The 19,120-nt window shown below is 48.0% G+C and overlaps 1 protein-coding gene across 1 annotated transcript in view; it reads right to left on the bottom strand.

Moving 5' to 3' along the window:
• Window positions 1-19,120, bottom strand: part of LOC467535 (sodium/potassium/calcium exchanger 4) — a 158,536-nt gene that overhangs the window by 114,334 nt on the left and 25,082 nt on the right. The gene's annotated exons all lie outside the window — the stretch shown is intronic.

Raw genomic sequence — 19,120 nt, 5'->3', positions numbered from 1 at the left:
ACAGGACAGCCCCCACCATGAAGAATGACCCAGCCTAAACTGTCAGTGGCGCCAAGTCAAGAAACTGTGCTTGTACCTTATAGTCACACTATTATGACTGTCGAGGAATTTATTCCTGATTCAACATTATCTAACGTACAGCACATATTAAGATTTCTCCAATTATTCCAAAAATACGATTTACAAACACATTATTTTTTCCGGTTCTGGATCTAACCATTACATTTGGTGGTCCTGTCTCCACAGTCTCCTTTCTTCTAGAGTCGATCCAACTTTTTTCTTCTTCTCATTGATATCTTTGAAGTCTCCAGGCCAGTTTCTTGTAGATCACCCCACATATGGATTCATCCGCTGATGTCCTCATGGTTACATCCTTACTGAACACCTTGGCATGAATACTACATAAATAATGCAAATTCTACTTTCATGCTGGGAATCATGACTGCCCCCTACATTTCACCTCCCTCCCTGTATAGTCAGTTGCCTCCCAGTTGCTTTCCTTCAGACTGTCTTGTACTCACCAAGTCAGACCTTTCCTGGGAGGTCTGCCTGTCTGCCTGGGTAATTTTGACCACCTGGTTTCAAATAAGAGGCAGGAAGAGCTGCCTGGGCACTGTGGGCATGCGGGTGGGCCTATGGCTGACGGCCTCATTGTGGGGTGATCAGGCTGTTTCAGGGGGCAGCTCTGGAGGCAGGGTCTTTACAGTCCTCCCTCAGGATGATGGGGCTCCCTAGAGAAGAACATTCTGGTCTCCTTGTATGTGGGTCCAGTACTGGCTGCCAGCTCTTCTGCCTTAGGAGTGGGTAGGGAGCTGAGCAGGGGGAGGGAGCTGGAACGGGTGCACTTGCTGTTAATCCCCTCTTCCACAGACCCTCAGTTTCCTTCTCTCCAGGGTAAACCCTCTTTTTCTGCCAAAGTTGGGTGAGGCAGGGTATTCTGGTTGTGCTGCCTAGACGAGGGGAAGGAGACCTCAACCTTGACCTTCTACCAGTCCTCCTGTTTTTGGCTCCCCCTGCCCCACCCTCAGAGCCCCTGCAGCAGCTGTCTCGGGGTGACTTACTGCCCATACTTCTGCTTTCCAGCTTCCAAAATTCTTGATATTTTATCTTCCTTGTCTTTCTGGATTTTAGCTTTTCAAAAAAATCCTTTCACTGTTCCTGTAATGGGCTTCTGAGAAGGAACGAAGATGAGGGTGAATTTCAATCCATTACCTTCAGCAGTGAGCCTGTGTTCTTCCATGTTTAAATAACAGCTAGGGCCCCAATCCCATTTACTATAGGAAATTCAGAGGGAACCCTCCTTCCAGATGTCTCCAAAGACTGATAGGAAAAAAAAAAATTATCCAAATCTCCTAAACGAGGCAGATGGATGTCTTTCAACATCATACTGGAGCCCCCGTCTTATAAACCCAGTGAAGGGTCATGAAGCTTTCCTGGGAACGTAGCTGTGATGATTTTTTCCTGATAGTGACTCAGACTGTGTAAATTCAGGCATTAATTTGTTGGAAATTAATGAATTGCCCATTGTTTCTGTCTGGAGGGATAAAAGATAATCCCAAAGGTTATGGTTTCATTGCCCTAGGATGTGAGGATCTTAGCGATTTTGTATCAAACGTAGGAATCTCACTCCAACGTTTTTTCACTAATAAGATATGTCTGCTTCCCGTATCTTTCCTAGAACCAGCTTTGTCATCCTGCTGCTTCCCTCATTAATGAGTTAAACAAGCCTTTGACACATGCTCACTATTTGTATAAGAATTATGTTTAACTTTTTAAAAACTATGCTTTGACAATTCTCCAAGTGCTTCTGTTTCTCCACGTTGCCTCTCTTGAATGCTCATTCTCCACTCTGCAACTCACAGGCAGCAAATACTGGCTTCTCCCTTTCTCTGCTATGCCCTCCATGCTGTGATGTTGCCTCCTCTGTTTTTCATCCCTCCAAAGCACTCCAACCCACAAAGCCCCTCACGGGCAGACAGTGACTGAGGGTTTGGAGTCGTTACGGTATATGGGCACCACCTGAATCCAGACATCAACCAGCCACGCTGAGCCACCCCAATCCTTTCCTGTAAGAAGGGTAGCCTCTCTCCTTGAGAGGCTTGCTACCCTCTTTTTCCAGCTCTGTTTCTCGTATGGAGGGCCAACTCCTCCCTCTTGATACCCCTTCACTTCTCAGGCAGAGCATGTCAGCTCACGACCTCAAATCTCATCTTCCCAGGTAGGCCGGGGACCAACCTTGGGATAAACAAAACTTGACTCCATGGCTCTGCCAACTGTGTGGGATAAGGTATGTGAGTTGGAACAAGCTCTGCAGCTTACTAACCAGGCAACCCTGGCCTCCCTCTGTCTTGGTTTGTTTGTCATGTCATTTCATATCGGTCAACTTAGCATGAGTTAAGTGAGTTAATACACAGTTATACACACAGTTAGGATAGAAGCTGACACCCAGTGCTCAAGAACTACTGGATGCATAAGCCCCAGTCTCTAGCCTCGAACAGCACAGAGCTCAGGCCGGCATGTTGAACACACTCTGGTTTTAGGTGATCAATATTAAAGGACATTTCCCAGCCTCTGAACAGGCAAGGTACTTTTTCCTGTCTGCCTGCTGCACCAGAAGGTGGTAAAGTGATGAATGAGGACTCCAAGAATTGCTGGATGGTATCCGGGGCATCCACCTGCTCCCTCACTCCGCTTCTGGAACGTCCCACCCCAAAGCTGTGCAGAAAGCACGCTCCTCAACCTGAGCCAGGAGGGCCAGGAAGGCACTGACCCCAGAACAAGACACCCCGTTCTAGTCCTGGCACGCCCTTACTATTTGTATGACCTTGGGCAAGTCACTCTAGCTCTCTGAGCCGTGGGCTGAAAAGAAATGGACGTAATCACCCCTTCCCCGCCTATTCCAGGGTTGTTTTAAAAATCTAAAAAGAAAACACTTGCGAAAACCCACAGAAAAACATGAAGTGAGAATTATCCCCATGCTCCTCATTATCCAGCCGACAGAAGGTTAGGCCATATCGGTGTGGATTTTGTCATCCAAGCAATTCCTGAAGACATTCCAAAGTGGTTCTGGTCCCATTGTTTTATTTCTGGGCTCCAAACCTCAGCGGAGGATATTCAAAGCAAAGGGTATTATTTCAGGGCAGGGAGATTCCACCCTCAGCAATGAACTGGCAGGGTAGCCCTGTGCATGACACTCCAGTAAAACCTGACACCAATCAATATCTTCTCTTCTGCTGCAGGACACAAGGTCATCCCTGTTTCCAACAACCAGTCAGCCACCTGCAAACCCGCCTGGCTGAACGAGGCTACCGTGACCTTGTCCCTCTGGCCGGGGACCAGAGCTGTTTATCCCAAGCATCTGGCTGTCACATTCCTCTGCCCGAGGGGATGGACTCCAACCCCGTCACCTCAGGACCATCTGCCCACCAGAGGAGTCTTGGTACACCAGCAGGACCACGCCCCCTGAAAACGCTGCCTCACCATTTTCCCAGAGGCTTGGCCTTTGGTTCAGGTGCTCCCAGGGGAAGGGCCAGGGTGTCCGGCACCCGGGCAGCACATCCAGCAGGAAAAGCAAGCATCCCTTCCCACTCCAGCCAGGCTTTGTCGCAATGACTTGGCTTCCCGGCACCACAATTTTCTCATCTGAAAAATGGAAATATAATGGTGCCTATCCCACAAAAGGCTGTGCAGATTAACCCAGTTTACACGCATGAAGGATTTGTAACCGTGCCTGCCACATGGTAAGCTCTCAACTCTAAGATATTGCTCTGGAATATGGCAGATGCTTAGTACACGCAGCACAGAGTGGTGTTTGAAGGCGGGCTCTGGGGCCAGACAGCCTAGTTCGAATCTTGCCTCTGCTACTTACACCATGCGTCCTTGGGCAACTACATTACTCTCTCACTCTCTGCCTCGGTCTTCTCAAGTCTTGTAAGAATTCATAGTTAGCATACAGGAAATTCCAAGAACAGTAGCCGACACACACAGTAGGTCAAAAATGAACATGAGTGGCCAATATAGTCACCTGCTTGGGGACCTCAGTGTCCCAGCACACACACCCCAAGTGACTCTCAGGCCCTGGGGAAAAGGCTGGCTGGTTGTCACCAACATGTCACACTGTAAGATAAGCCACCATGGGTCCCCACAGAGGGGAAGGGTCTGAGGGAAGGCAGCACAGACCAGCACCCGGGGCTCCTCCTGGTCTTCCTTGTAAATGCAAGGGCTCAGGCAGCAGAGACCTTGAGGTCGGTCCCCGGGGATTGGGGTGTCCACCTAAGCCCTCCTGGGCTGGCCCCACCAGATATAAAGGTCTGTATGTGACCCAAAGGGCCCATCCAGAAGGCTCTGCTCTAAAACAAGGACCAGGACCATGGCAAGGCTTGGAATGGCCGTGTTTTAAGAGCACCAGCTGCTCTGCAGACCCAGTCTCACCAATGCTCCAATCGCCTGGTGAGGTGAATTCAGGTTTAACTCAAACCCTTCCCCAGTGAATGCCAGTGTGTGCCAGGCAATATAAGCCAATGACGGCACACAGTCCTTGCCCTCCGGGCGCTCTGGAGACAGGACTGAGGCAGCCGGGCAGTGGGAGCTGGGCAGGCTTTAAGGATGGCGGTGCCAGTGGCCTGAATGTGCCAAGGGAGGAGAGCCCGCTTCAGACCAGGGGTAGCCAGGAGGGCTTCAAGGGTGGAGGGCACCACATAAGCTCATCTGGAAGGATAGGGAGGGAGAAGTCCTGGGCAGTGGAAAGGGCAGGGGCAAGGCAGGAGGAAGGGGCTCCCACGGCACCTTTGGGACCACAAGCAGGCTGCTGGGGTGCAGGGAGGAGGGCAAGTGACGAGCTTCCTTTAGCAAACACTAATGAGGCACCCAGTCTGTGCCAGACATGCTTGAGATTCTGTTGGCTATGCTGGAGCAGGAGCCACCTGCCTTGGTCACCCAATCAGTTTGTCATCCAGAAGTGACTGATAGAGAGGCTCTGAGATCCTCTGGGTGATCAGAGAGGTGAGGCCTGAAGGAAGAAGAGGGGCCAGCCATGCACAGATGAGGGATGAGTGCAGCAGGCAGAGGGACAGAGGCTGTGCCTCCCTCCCACCCACCACGGGGCTCTCAGGGTGAAGGAAAGGCCATTTTCCACTGGGCTGTGTGTTCCAAAGTCACCCCTGGTCCTCACAGTCACCATCCTCCTGTCTCCTCCCTCTGCCCTGCACAGCTGCTGCTGACTGTGAATACACCTGTTTCATCTGGTGTGTTTATGAGTAACTATTTGTACCTTCTCTGCCTCTTCCTTTTCATGGCCCTCAAGGACAGTCATCCCACCTCCCTTCCCTCTGTGGCTTTCAGCTGCCCTGCTTCCTCCTGTCTTTCCCACCCTGCTCTGCCCCCAGGAGTCCAGCAGAGAGGATGGGGGTCACCCAAAGAGGTAGCCATGATCCCATTCGAACCATTCTATAAAGGTTTGCAACCATCCCATGCCAGCTACTGGCTGGGTGGTGAGCTGAGGCACTCACAGTGTGTCTGGAAAGACAGCTAATTATGATAAGTTAATTATACAACACACTAATAATGATAATCTAATTATGTCACGAAAGCAGTAGTAGAAAAACAGAATAACTAACTGCCTGAGAGTGGGGGGAATGCTTCTGGAGGGGAGCTGCCATGTACCCCGCGAGCAGAAGAAGGAGCAAGAGTCACCTACAGAGGATGCCGGGACAGACGAGACGGCCAATCCTGCAAGCATCTGGAGGTGCCACAGTCAGGAGGCATTGTGTGGGTCAGCGTGGCCGGGACGTCCGAGGGCAGAGTGATGGGGGCCAGGCAGCAGGGACCAGGCGAGGGGCAGTACAGATGCCAGGCTGAGATTGTTTTCTTTTTCTTTTCTTTTCTTTTTTTTTTTTAGACCGAGTCTCGCTCTGTCACCAGGCTGGAGTACAGTGGCGCGATCTCAGCTCACTGCAACCTGCACCTCCCGGGTTCAAGTGATTCTCCTGCCTCAGCCTCCCAAGTAGCTGAGAACACAGATGCGTGCCACCATGCCCCACTAATTTTTGTATTTTTAGTAGAGACAAGGTTTCACCATGTTGGCCAGGATGGTCTTGATCTCTTGACCTTGGGATCTGCCCGCCTCAGCCTCCCAAAATGCTGGGATTACAGGCATGAGCCTGTAAAAGGAGGGACATGGAAAGCAAGACCTTTCAGAAGGTCAATCTGGAGGCTACATGCAACGCTTGGCAAACCCCTGGCTGCTGTTCACCTGGACTGTTAACATGGTGTGAAATCGTCAAGCGCCTTAAAGGTCTGAGGCTTGCCAGGCAAGGGGCAGCCATTGGCCATCTGCTGGTAGCCAGTGGACCATGGCACACAGGCTGGCCTGGGACGGCATGGGGGTGAATTCACTTCTGGCTGCAGGTGGGTACCCCGCACAGTATTAGTCCCAACTGTACCCCGATTCCTTGTCCAGCCCCAAGCTGACCTGATTGGTCTTCATGTCCTAAAAGTGTAACCTCTGTGACTTGGTGCGAAAGGCTGGTCCTCGAGGCACAGGCTGGAATCAAGCAGTCGGTCTGAGTCATGCTCTCCATGTCACAGTGTGGCACCCACCCAAGAGGGAAGCAGTCAAATGACTGGAAAGTGTAAGGAATTTTCCCTTCTTCTTGGTCATTAGTTTTTAAAACCCACTGGCGTGCTCCAAGCTTCATTAACTAGGGCTTGGCACAAGCAGGGAGGAGGCAAGCTGAGAGAAGTGGGGCAGGCTGAGCGCCTCATCTTCTCGGGTGCTCCCTGCAGCATGCCACCTGCCGGCATGGCGTCTGCATCCAGCAGGCATCCAGCGCTGGCTGACTGAGTTTGAAGAGCATGCCTGATCCCGCCTGGAGCTGCCGCGTCTCTCTGCGCATTCATTCTGCAAAACTTTTTGAGCAAAATGTGTTGACCCAGCACAAGCCCAGGCACCAGAAAAACACTGTAGACATTCAGAGAGGAGGAACGCATGGTGACACAGGAGACTTGGGACGTGGCACACTGGTGCCGCCTCAGGGGGATCACTGTGACAGGGTGAGTGGACTTCAGAAAACACATCCCTTGTTTTTAACCAAAATGTCCATCCCCCGGCAGCTCCTAAGCTAGAAGCCATCTCTTCCATGACCCTCCAAATCCCTTCTATGGATGCCCATCTGTGTCAGCTGCCAAGCAGACGTATTAGCTCAATGGCTTGATATGAATCTCAGGGTTCAGTTCAACCTACACCTGCCCAACTGGTCCATCTACCCAGCTCCCAGCCCACTGGAGAGTGGCAAGAGGTGAACATTGGGGGGACTGACAGGAGAGGAACTGGAGAGATGGGAAGGGCGGGGTGAGAGAGGGAGCAGCACAGAGGTTAGAGCAACAAGAAGGGGCCAGAAGGCTGCAGGTGCCAAGGTTCCTCCATTCAGGCATCTTGGAAATGGAGCTCCGAGGCTCTCTCCAGAGACCCCAAAGAGCCGGGGAGGAAAAGGCTGGACAGCAGTACAGAGTCTAGGGACCTGAGAGGCCCCTGAGATCAGCAAGGATTCAGGCCGGGGTTAGACAGAGAAGCTGGGGTCCGGGGTTTGCATTTTAGTGCAACCAAACAAGAAAGGAAAATCCCAGTACTCATCCCCAAGACGCTCAGTCAGGGGACCGCACCTCTTCTGACCTCCCTGTGCTCCAGACCACCATCAGCATTCATTATTTCAACAAATACTTCTCGAGCACCACCTGGGAGCCAGGAGTCACTCAAGGGTCCTCCTCTGGGCACCAGAATAGGGTGTTTCCCAAGGTGCTGTCTTTGCCTCCCCTTCGAGATGCCATATCCAGGTTCCGTTCCTCTGATGTCCTCAGCTCCATTTCCAACCACCAGCTGGACACATGTTCCTCTCTGGAGGATTCATGGAGACCTCAAAATCAACACCATTCAAGCCAAGTGCATCATCGGACCCCACACCAGCGCCCACCATCCTGCCCCACCCAAACACCCCCACTCAAAGTCGAGATATCGCACCTCTCTGTTCCCACACTCTGTAATTATCACCCTGCTTTGTTTGTCCCAGCAAACAGTACGCTTGTGCACTATTTCTCTCCTGTAACACCACGAGGGCAAGGACTCTGTTTTACGTTATTGCTGTCTCCAGCACCTAGCAAAAGTCAAATTTTAATGTGTTGATGGAACAAATCTAGTCAGGCTGTCCTTGCCCTAAATCTCTTCATTTTTTTTTTCCTTTCAATTTCAAACTTCAGTTGCTTTATTTTCACAAAGTGACTTAGGTGGCAACCAGAAATTCATGTCACTGAGACTTTATGGTTCAAAGTAGTTCATCAAGCTGCCCCCTCCTTTGCACTTTCCCAAGCCCCTCCCTTCCCAACCTTGCTTCTCTACCCCCAGAACACTTTCCAAGGAGAATACCTGAGTCCAAGATTATTCAAAAAAAAAATAGTTGTTAGCTAGGACAGGGAACGTTTTTGCACTTTCAAATGCTATCTTCAGCAAAAAAAAAAAAAAGTTCTGTTACATAATTGGTCAACATCCTCGAGATGAGAAATGTGTGGGGAATGATGCCAACTGCAGGAAAGCCTTCTGCAGTGCTCCACAACCATGGGCACAGTTGGCAGAGTTTAGCCCTGAAGATGCTCCTGTTGTCTACCTGAAAGCAGAGGCTCCGGGTGCTCGCTGAGAGGATGGCAACACCCTCTCCTTTTTAAAGATTAAACTGTTCCCTTTCATTTCAAACGTGCATTTAAAAGGCTTGACTGCTCATTCTAATTACTTCTGCACATGGAGTGTCTTGTCCTCTGAAATGCAAGGATAAACGCTGTGCAGCCGAATTAGGCATTCAAGATTTCGGTTTCGTAGAAACCCTGAGAGGAGCCTCCGTGGTAACGTGGCTGTGTGGTGGGTAGAAAGGGAGACAACAGATCCAGAGACTGAGTTTGTCGCTTACTAGCTGGGCCAACCTGGCAAATGACTCCAACCAGATGGAGGATGTGCAATGCGTCATTAAGCCTCTCTTCTTTGTGCAATTAAGAGGGAATGTAAATTGATACAAATGCTTGGAAAACTGATTGGCAGTATGATCAGGCAATTCTATTTCTGGGTATTACCCAACAGAAATGGACACATGTATACAGGCAACATGTACACAGGATGTTTGTAAGAGCATTATTGGTATCAGCCCCAGAGAGGACATAACCCAAATATCTAACTGCAAATGGATAAATAGTACAGTATCCCACTGTATGAAATAATCACAGTGAATATGAACTATAGCTACAATGAAAACTGGACAAAACTAATAGTGCTGAGTAGAGAAAATATACAGGGCTAGGCACAGTGGCACATGCCTGTAATCCCAGCACTTTGGGAGGCTGAGGAGGGAGGATTGCTTGAGCCTAGGAGTTGGAGGCCACAAAGAGCTATGATGGTGCACTGTACTTCAGCCTGGGTGACAGAATGAGACCCTGTCCCTAAATAATAATGATTTTAAAAACTAAAACACAGGCTAGGCACAGTGGCTCATGCCTCTAATCTCAGCACTTTGGGAGGCCAAGGTGGGCAGATTATGAGGTCAAGAGATCAAGACCATCATGGACAATATGGTGAACTGATAAATAGCCTCTGCTAAAAATACAAAACTTAGCCGGGCATGGTGGTGCACACCTATAATCCTAGCTACTTGGGAGGCTGAGGCAGGGGAATTGCTTGAACCTGGGAGGCGGAGGTTGCAGTGAGCCAAGATCGCACCACTGCACTCCAGCCTGGTGACACAGTGAGACTCCGTCTCAAAAAATAAATAAAACATGAAAACGTAAGTGTGTGTGTGTTACTATAACTCCATTTACATAAAGAGTTTTTCTTAAGGCAAAATTAAAATGGTTATACCTAGTTTAGGAAATGCAAGGCAGAGATGACATCTAGGTCAGGATGGTATTACTGGGGGAAGCGGAGGGGTGTGGTTTGCAGGATGCCTGCAGGAAAGCTCCTGGGGGCCTGGCAATGCTCTGCTTCTTGATTTGAGTGATCATGACATGAGTTTTTACTTTATAATTACTTGTTATACTTAACGTTTATGTTTTATGTATGTTTATGCATGTGTGGTAATGCTTGATCTTTTTTTTTTCTTTTGAAATGAAGTCTCACAGTCCCCCGGGCGGGAGTGTAATGGTGCGATCTTGGCTCACTGTAACCTCCACCTCCCAGGTTCACGTGATTCTCCTGCCTCAGCCTCCTGAGTAGCTGGGATTACAGGCGCACACCACCACACCCGGCTAATTCTTTTTTCATTATTTTTATTTATATTTTTTATTTTTAGTAGAGATAGGGTTTCACCATGTTGGCCAGACTGGTCTTGAACTCCTGACCTCATGATCCACCTGCCTTGGCCTCCCAAAGTGCTGGGATTATAGGCATGAGCCACTGTGCCCGGACTTGATCATTTTTAAAAAGGTCTAACAAGTCATCCTGGCTGTGTTAAGAGTGGATTGGGGTTGGGGGAGAGGAAAACAGGGAGCTCACAAAGATGCTCTTCAACTAGACTAGGTAAGCCTTCTAGGCTAGGCTGGAGAAGACCAGGCAAGCCCCCTGGGCTAGGCTAGGATAGAGGACTTCCTTAGACTAGACTGGCCTCCTAGACTAGATTTTAGCCACCCTGACTAGATGATCACCCTAGAATCCATTAGAAATGATGGTGGCTGGGCCTGGAGACCTGATAATGGAGATAGAAAAGAGTAGATTTGGCCGGGCGTAGTGGCTCACACCTGTAATCCCAGTACTTTGGGAGGCCGAGGTGAGTGGATCACTTGAGGTCAGGAGTTCAAGACCAGCCTGGCCAACATGGTGAAATCCTATCTCTACTAAAAAACACAAAAATTAAATGACGTGGTGGTGAGCACCTGTAATCCCAGCCACTTGGGAGGCTGAGGCAGGGGAATCACTTGAACCTGGGAGGCAGACGTTGCAGTGAGCACTGCATTCCAGCCTAGGTGACAGAGCGAGACTCCATCTCAAAAAAAAAAAAAAAAAAGAGTAGATGTGGGATCTGTCCCAGCAGTAGATGAGTCAGATAGGTGGTGAAGAAAAGAAGATGGTAGGTATGGAGAGGGGTGCAGGAAGACATCGAGGGTTCCTCAATGATCACGTTAAGTTGGGGGTGCCTCCTGGATTCCCAGGAAGAGGTGTCTGGGAGGCCAGCGGATATTGAGTTCACCACTTTATGATAAGTACGGACAAGCGGAGTGAGCGGTCATCACCCGGTAGCCCTGCCAGCACCCCAGCACCTACAGATGGTGTGTAGTTCAGCAAATAATAGATTATTCGATGTAATGGGATTTCCACTTGTGCTCTCTAACAGCCAAACCTACATGCATGACATCTATCACTGCCCAGGGTCAACATAATTAAAATAAACATTTTCAAAATGGGTCACCGTTTGCTCTTTAGATGGATGGAGAAGAAGGACCTATCCCAGTTGCATGCATTTGACTGGCCTATCTGAACAGCCCAGCTTTTTCTTTTCCAATTCCCTACACAGTATTTCCACTTTGTGTCCCCTCTAGGTAGAACTGAAGCAAGTAATTTTAGGAAGAAAAGAATTTTGGAGTAGAAAAGAACCAACTTTAATTTCCCTGTCTGCTCCATAATTTATGACAAAGCAGACAGTGAGCCTGCCAGGAGCACTTTCTTGGAAGTTAACTTATTGAAAACAAACATTCACTCAGACCAAGTTTTGTGCTTCAAGGAGTTCTGTCTGCAAGACTTCCATCTTTTTCATCCCACCAAAGGCAGTCTAAGACAAACTTCCTTCACTTGTCACAATTTTGAAATGCAATATATTTTAAGTTGCAGACATTGTGGTGAAATACACATAAGATTTACCACTGTAACCATTTTTAAGTATACAGTTCAGAGGCCGTAAGTGCATTCACATTGTTGTGCAACCATCAACCCCGTCCAGCACCAGAACTCTTTCCATCTTCCCAAACCGAAACTCTGTGCCCATTAAACGATAACTCCCCCATCGCCCCAATCCCTGGCAACCACCATTCTACTTTCTGACTCTCAGAATTTGACTGCTCTAGGTACCTCATATCAGTGGAATCATACACTATTTGTCCTTTGTGACTGGCTTAGTTCATTTAACATAATGTCTTCAAGGTTCATCCACATTGTAGCATGTGTCAGAATTTCCTTCCTTTTTAAGGCTGAATAACATTCCATTGCATGTATATTCCACATTTTATGTAGCCATTCATCCACTGATAGACACATAAGCTGTTTCTACCTCTTGGCTGTTGTGAATAATGCTGCCATGTGCCTGGGTGTACAAATATCTCAAGTCCCAAAATGCAACATATATTCTTCCTAGTTACGTTTCCTGAGTTAAATTTAATCAAGCTGATCAATTTCTGTTTTTACACCAGGAGATCTGATTCTTTCTTGCAATCAGCCTTTCTGTCTGGGTCTGTACTGACTTTGGAAGTTATTCTCCCTGAATCTGAATTGTGCCAGTCGGCCACAGATGACCCTAATCCTAGTCCTCCAAGGAAGGCTGAAACATCAAGTTGCCCCTCGTTGGTGACACAGCTCGAGTAAGTCTCAAGAAACGGGGAAATAAGGTTCCAATACTTGGGGGAATAATGTAATAATCCAACTGATACTCATTAGAGCTAGAAATGTGATTGAGTCAAACACAGAGGAAGCTACTCCACTCAGTCCCAACATAAGCCAGTGCCCTACCTGTAACTATCTGAGAAATCTGCTATACTGAGATCATTTGCATAAGATTCATTCAGCGTTTAAAGCACATCCTCTGTCCTGCACGTGCCATGAGGGGGTCTGGCTTAGTGTTAGATCCTCAGGGACAGGAAGCTGTCACATGTGTGTGAGGGTGACCAGCACGTGGATAACAGGGGCCAGACCCCAGAGAGAACTGAATGGTGTCCTACTGCAGAATCTGGACATCATTGTGTATCCATAGGGGCCCACTGAAGCTTTGTCCAGGAGAAGGACAAGGTCTATACCACGCCAATGTATCGAGCATGTGCTCTGTTCCAGGCACTGCGCCATGTGACTTACATGTATTAATTCCTCTAATCCTTACAACAACCTAGGCATTGTCATCACCATCTCCATTTTACAGTTGGAGAAACTAAGGCACAGAAAGGTCAAATGACTCGCCCAAGGTCACACAGCTAATGACTGATAGATCCAGGGTTCAAATTCAGGAGTTCTGGCTTCAGAGCTTAGGGTCGTACCACAAAGTGGTACCACCTTGCGACAGTCCTCACGGTGGCACGCTCATTCTAGTTTTCAAGAAAGAAAAACATTTCACAAGGAAAATGTCACATTAATTTAATCAGAATGCCATGTTTCCTGGCTGGACTAGAGATGTGGAAGCCAAGTATAGATGCTCTTCAACTTACGATGGGGTCAAATCTCGATAAATACATTGTAAATGGAAACTACTGTAAATCAACAATGCATTGAATCTACCCAATCTACAGAACATCCTAGCTTAGCCTTGCCCATCTTAAGCATGCTCAGAACACCTACACTACCCTATGATTGGACAAAATCCTCTTACACAAAGTCTATTCTATCATAAAGTGTTGACTCTCTCATGTGATTCATTGAATAATACTATACTGAAAGTGAAAAACAGAATAGTTGATGGGTTCTCAAAGTATGGTTTCTACTGAATGCAAATTGCTTTCATGCCATCGTAAAGTCAAAAAAATCCTAAGTCAAACCATTGTAAGTCAGGAACTGTCTGTTCAGCTCAGCCCTCAGACCTTCCAGTGGTATAAACACACCCACAAGCAAATCAACACACGATGTCAGAAAGCAACAAGGGAGAGCACGAGCTCTAACAGGAACCCACTTGCCGAGCTACCACGCTCAGGGTACCTCACCTGGCCGACTCTCAGGGCCAGTGTCACTGATGACAGCTTTATGTCACCTCCAGCTACAGAATGCAGGCAGATCCTCAAAGGTATGATAGCAGGGTCTCAGCCAGATTCTCCTGAAACTGGAGCAGGCAGCACCCCAGGCCCGGCAAACCCAAGCTTTGCCTTTCTGTCCTTTGCTCGTCCCCAGACAAATCTTGGCTTCTAGTATTTAGGCAAAGAGGTATTTCAAAGCACCAGATCCATGTCTGCACGAACTGAAAAAGTTCCTACACTCAGAATCTTCAAGTGAAAACCTAGGGTCCAAGGACCTAGGTTTGAGAGCTAGCTTTTGAGCTTTTGGGTAAGTCAGTTCGTCCTTCTAGCCTTGGCGTCTACCTGAGAGTAAGACCTCACTGGGCTGTTGTCAGTATCCATAGAGTGTCCATGTGTGTCTCCATGACCTGCAGACCCCGTGCCACCATCTGACCTCTTCCCAATCTCTATAGTCTACTCTCCTACTGCCCCCACCCCGCTCCAGCCACACTCACCTCCTTGTCCCCACGTCTACAGGCCCACCTTGTCACCTCCTTCACATCTTGGCTCACATATCACCTCTCAGCGAATTGAGGCCTCTGCAGGACAGCCTAGATGATATTTCAACCACCCCACCCCAACAAGTACTCTAGGGCCCATGGCCCCATTGCATCTAACATTTGTGTTGTTGTTGTTGTTTGTTTTGTTTTGTTGAGATAGAGTCTTTCTCTGTCACACAGGTTGGAGTGCAATGGCCCCATCTCAGCTCACTCCAACTTCTGCCTCCTGGGTTCAAGCAATTCTCCTGCCTCAGCCTCTCCAGTAGCTGAGATCACAGATGTGCACCACCATCTGTGGCCAATTTTCGTATTTTTAGTAGAGATGGGGTTTCGTCATGTTGGCCAGGCTGGTCTCGAACTCTTGGCCTCATTCAAACCGCCCACCTCGGCCTCCCAAAGTGCTGGGATTACAGGCATGAGCCACCATGCCTAGCCAGCATCTAACATTTTTTAGGGCCCTGGTACTCCAAGTGTGCTCTGGGAGCCAAAATAATCAGTCTCACCTGGGAGCTTGTTAGAAGTGCAGAATCTCAGGCCCCACCCCAGATCTACTGAATCAGAATCTGCATTTTCACAAGATTCCCCAAGTGAGTTATGTGCACATTAATTCTATTCTATTAAAAATGTAAATAATGAGCCAGAAATTCTATTCTAGCACATCAGATACTTTGCCTACTTGCTGTTTCCTCTCCATGAGACTGTAAACTACATAGCGGCAGGCGTTTGTCCATTCTAATCTTCACTGTGGTCCCAAAACCATAAAAGTAGCTGCTACAGGCCAGGCATGGTGGCTCACACCTGTAATCCCAGCACTTTGGGAGGTCGAGGTGGGCAGATCACGAGGTCAGGAGATCAAGACCATCCTGACTAATACAGTGAAACCCCGTCTCTACTGAAAATACAAAAAAAATAGCCGGGCATGGTGGCAGGTGCCTGTAGTCCCAGCTACTCGGGAGGCTAAGGCAGGAGAATGGCGTGAACCCGGGAGGCGGAGATCACGCCACTGCACTCCAGCCTGGGCGACAGAGTGAGACTCCATCTCAAAAAAAAAAAAAAAAGTAGTCAGTAAAATAATATGGTGTACGATCACCTGGCAAGGCTTGCCAGGAGGCTAAACACGCCTTCCTCAGGAGCAAGTGAGCTCACCAAAGGCCCAGACCTGGCTCCAGGTTTCCACCAGCAGTTCTCTTTGGCCACACTCATGGGAGGGACACAAAACCAGGAGGCAATTTAGCTTAATTTCTCTTAGCAAGTGACTGTGGGGTGACTCCAGCACAGGGTCAGCCCATCAACTCTCCTGCTCTCTGGGCCGGCTGTGTGGGAAGCTCACTTGGGATGGCAGCACAGGCAGCTGGGACAGGGGAGCTGAAGTTATGCTGTGCTACAGGTTTACAGCTGCTTCAGGGAACTGAACACTCAAGATGCCTCCCCTGGCCATGCTAGATTTATCTTTGGGGAACCTGACCACGACCATCCCTTTTCTGACAACACAGCCCAAGTAGGGTGCAACTGATTAAATGCCTACGTAGAAAAGGACACAAAGAGCAAGCAGAAAGGGAACACAAATGACTCTAATAGGAAAAATGCTCAACCTCACTCATGACTGAAACAGAAACTGAGATACCATGATTCACCCTCCAGACTGGCAAACTCAACAGGTCTGGTAACACCATGGGGTGGGGAGAACCGGCCCTCTCATCCATGTCTGGTGGGACAAAGGCTGCCAACGGGTACAGACTTGATGGAGGACCCTCTGGCACCATCTGTCAAAATGACAAATTCACCCATCCTCTGACCCAGCAATTTACTTCTAAGCCACTCATCGCAACAATGCTTTTTGCCCTCTTGCGCTACGACAATAAACTAAATGCATATACGTCATTAGGGAATGAGTTAAATAGATCATAGCACATCCACACAATAGAATACTATGTAGATGATTAAAGGATGGGAAAAGAAACATTTAATTATTAATGACTCGGGTTAGCCTTCAATATTGAGCAAAGATTGGTACAGATCAAAGAGTATGTCATGCTCCTGATGACAGCTTGAAATATCTGAGCCATCACATAGGCCCATATTCTATGCATGCACAAACTGCTAAAGGGTTGCCTTTGAGGAGGGGGTTTGGGCAGCTGTGGGACAGAGATAGGAGACAGAGGTTTTATTTTATCATCTCCAGTGCTTTTTGAATTTTGAATCATATGAAAACATTATCTATTCAAAGACTTTAAGTTTTTAAATGCCCCGTACTGAACTGCACAGTTACTCTCCAGGGGCATCTTCTGAAAAGCAGAATATTGGGGGTTCCCAACTAGAATGACATTCTCAGACAATTGGACTTATTCCATAGATGGATGATGGCATTTCCTGTTTGATTAACTCAGAAACAACCTCAATTCCTTTCCTGAATGTCCTCAAGGGGGCGCCCTGCTCTCACCTCGATATAAGTCCCCTTGCAACTCTAACTTGCTCTAATTTAAGCTGGATCAAACCTCCGACATCAGCCACCACCCTAACTTTTGGCAGATGGAGAAACAAGGGCCAGAGAATAAATGAGTCTGGGGGCCACCTCTGGCTTCCGATGTATTTCGGGGCCCTGGGCTTTGACTCCTCAGCAGCAAAATGAGGAGTATGTCACACATCTAACAATCATAGTCTGAAAACAGAACCTAATCTAATGGCAATGCAAAACCACAGAAGGGGAGTGCCCACTATCAAAGCTCATATCCAACCCTTTGCCTGTAAGGTCCTTCTCAGCACAGCTCCTACAACCTTATGGCCTCATCTCCCAGCTCATTCCTCCTGTCATTTTAGTCCAAACATTCTAAATTCACCTGTACGGCTATACCATATTCATAACCTTCCCTGCCTCAGGGCCTTTGCACCTGCCAGTCCCCTCATCCATCTCTCTCTCTGCTTAGGTAGCTCCTACTTGTCTAATGTATCTCAAGTTAAACATCCTTCCTTTGGGGTAGCTCTCTCTCACTAGGTCAAACCTCCATTCTATGCTGATTGCCTCCCACACCTGTTCACGGTGCCTCTCATTCATAGCTCCTTGTTCAAGGTCTCTCTTCCCTGGCAAACCCCCTACTTTTCCCTAGTGGTCAGGACTCTTTTTCATTGCCACCTACAACAGTATTGATGGAACAGCCAGGGGCTCAAATGGGAGTTCCCTTCCTCATTTCTGTTTACTACCAACAGCTCCCATTATTACTCCCATCTCCCTCACTAAAACTAAGCCTTCACCTACCTTTCTTTCTCTCTTACTCTTTCTCCTTCCTTTCTTTTCCTTTCCTTTCCTTCCTTTCTTTCCTTCCTTGCTTTCTTTTTTTCTTTCTTTTTTAGACAAGATCTCACCCTGTCACCCAGGCTGGAGTACAGTGGTGCAGTCTCGGCTCACTGCAACCTCTGCTTCCTGGGTTAAAGCAATTCTCATGCCTCAGCCTCCTGAGTAGCTGGAATTACAGGTGGGCGCCATCACACCTGGGTAATTTTTTTTTTCAGTATTTTTAGTAGAGATGGGGTTTCACCATGTCGGCCAGGCTGGTCTCAAACTCCTGGCTTCAAGTGATCCACCCGCCTCAGCCTCCCAAAGTTCTGGGATTACATGCATGAGCCATAGCCCCCAGCCTGCCTGCACCTTTCAAGTAAGAGAAGAAACACTTAAGAATAGCTCTAATAGGCACGTGTCTTGCTCATTTAGTGGAGGCAGAAGAAAGTTTAGAAATATTTTTTTTCATGTAACAATAGCTGCTAATTTTTGCTGAATTCTATTCACAAGCCTTGAGGGTTTTTTATGGATGTGAAAATAGCAGTTTTAAAAAAACAATCCCAGGGTCCCATAGCTTGCGTTAGAGATGGCATTCTGAAGCCCAGCCTGTCCTGCTAACCACCTTTAGGATGCCTATAATTTATTGAGTTTTCAGCATAGGCAGTATTGGGTGTTGTGTGTGTGTGTGTGTGAAAGAGAGAGAGAGGGAGATTTCAGCTAAGCCCAAGAGACCACTGGGTGCCCTAATTAGGAATCTGTACCCAAGGGTTATGTCTTAGTTTGGGCTGCTGTAACAAAGTACCATAGATTGAGTGGCTTATGAACAACAGAAATTTATTTTCCACAATTCTGGAGGCTTAGAAGTCCAAGGTCAACTTGCCAATATAGTTGGGTTCTGGTAAGGACCCTCTTCCAGGTTGCAGATTGCTAACTTCTTACTGTATCCTCACAAGGCAGAAAGAGAGGAAGCTAGCTCCTGGGCCTCTTTTAATAAGGGCACTAATCCCATTCATGAGGTCTCCCACTTTCATGACCCAATCACCTCCTGCCTCCTAACACCATCAAATGGGGGCTTAGGATTTCAACATATGAATTTTGGGGGAACACAAGCATTCAGTCCATTGCAGGTGGCAAGTGAGCATATCTGGCCAAGCTCCAAAGTCCTGCAGCTATATCTATTTCCCATTAACATCAGGTACTCTGCTAATCTCCAAAATGAATTGAGTTTACTGGTAACTTAGTGACTTGGTCATTAACATGCTGGATGTTAGAAATGGACTCTCATGGATTAAATCAATGGTGTTTGAGATGTGTGGATAGACTGAGAGAGTTTGGAGATCATCCCCACCCTCAGATGATT

The sequence above is a fragment of the Pan troglodytes genome, chromosome 15 (genome assembly GCF_028858775.2).
Source record: "Pan troglodytes isolate AG18354 chromosome 15, NHGRI_mPanTro3-v2.0_pri, whole genome shotgun sequence".
NCBI classification, from domain to species: domain Eukaryota; kingdom Metazoa; phylum Chordata; class Mammalia; order Primates; family Hominidae; genus Pan; species Pan troglodytes.
The sequence above is the reverse complement of the archived record's forward strand: the minus strand, read 5'-3'. Positions and strand labels throughout refer to the sequence as shown.